Consider the following 1,023-nt stretch of genomic DNA (forward strand, 5'->3'; position numbering starts at 1 on the left):
TTCATATGCTGACTTCCAGTGTGACCTTGGACAGGTCAGTTTCTCTCTCAGAGGCTCAGTTTCCTCAACTTAAAATGAGGATATAAATAATGTTTATAAATATAACATCATAACATTATTATAAATATAAATAATGTTTACAGTAGTAACAAATAATAAATGAATGGGATAATGTCTGTGAAAATGCTTTCTAAACCATCACTGCTATACAAGTAATAACCCTACTGGTTTTTATTAATCTATATATTGGTAGTAGGTAGAGGAAATTTGGAGAGAAGGATTATAGATAGATTTTCTTTTCTTTCTTTTTTTTAATCCAAACGTGTTTATTGGGACGGTTTCCTGTTCATTTTGATACAGGGTACTTTTAGTGCTGCTTCCGTCTGAAAGAGCATCCTTCTGTAAGCCTTGCTTTCCTCCTGTAGGCTGGCAGAGGACAGTAGAGCAGCCAACACACAAAACTGCTGTTTGTGCATGGCTAAAGACGGTGGTGATTTTATAGCATCCTGGGCATTTTACATCCATGAAATAGGAATTGGGGCTCTGCACCAGGCGCTTCTTCTTGTGTTTCCTCTTCTCTTCTGGAGAGAGATGAAGAAAATCCTTTGCGAGAGGCATGTTCTCGTGAGGAGGTCGTCACCGCCGGAAAGGGGTATAGATAGATTTTCACACATGTGTATGTGTGTATGTGTCTGTATTCATGAGTCTGTAAAATATACATCAGAGTAATTAAAAGAGATAGTTTGTATAGTTTTTATTAGTAAGTAAAAATAGTCACTGTAGTTGTGACTATTGATCTCTATTCTTTCTATCAGTAATTAGATTGTAGGGCCTTATGTTTGTTTAAATCATGGAATGTTAGAGATGTGCCTTTCAAATAACTATACGACCCTAAGTTATTTTTAGCTTTATTGGAAAATACTTTCTCCTTCTTCCAGCCTTTTCTCTTCAGTTATTGCCCAGTCCTTCCAAACCCCTAACGTCAGGTAATTGCCCTTATTCTGGTACTGGCAGAAGCTACTG

General features: G+C 36.9%; 1 pseudogene; it reads right to left on the minus strand.

Annotated features, from left to right (window-relative positions):
• Positions 1-291: 291 nt before the first annotated feature.
• On the minus strand, positions 292-647 carry LOC120865609 (annotated as a pseudogene).
• Between the last annotated feature and the right edge of the window lie 376 nt (positions 648-1,023).

This window comes from Oryx dammah, unplaced genomic scaffold (genome assembly GCF_014754425.2).
Source record: "Oryx dammah isolate SB20612 unplaced genomic scaffold, SCBI_Odam_1.1 HiC_scaffold_7, whole genome shotgun sequence".
NCBI classification, from domain to species: Eukaryota; Metazoa; Chordata; class Mammalia; order Artiodactyla; family Bovidae; genus Oryx; species Oryx dammah.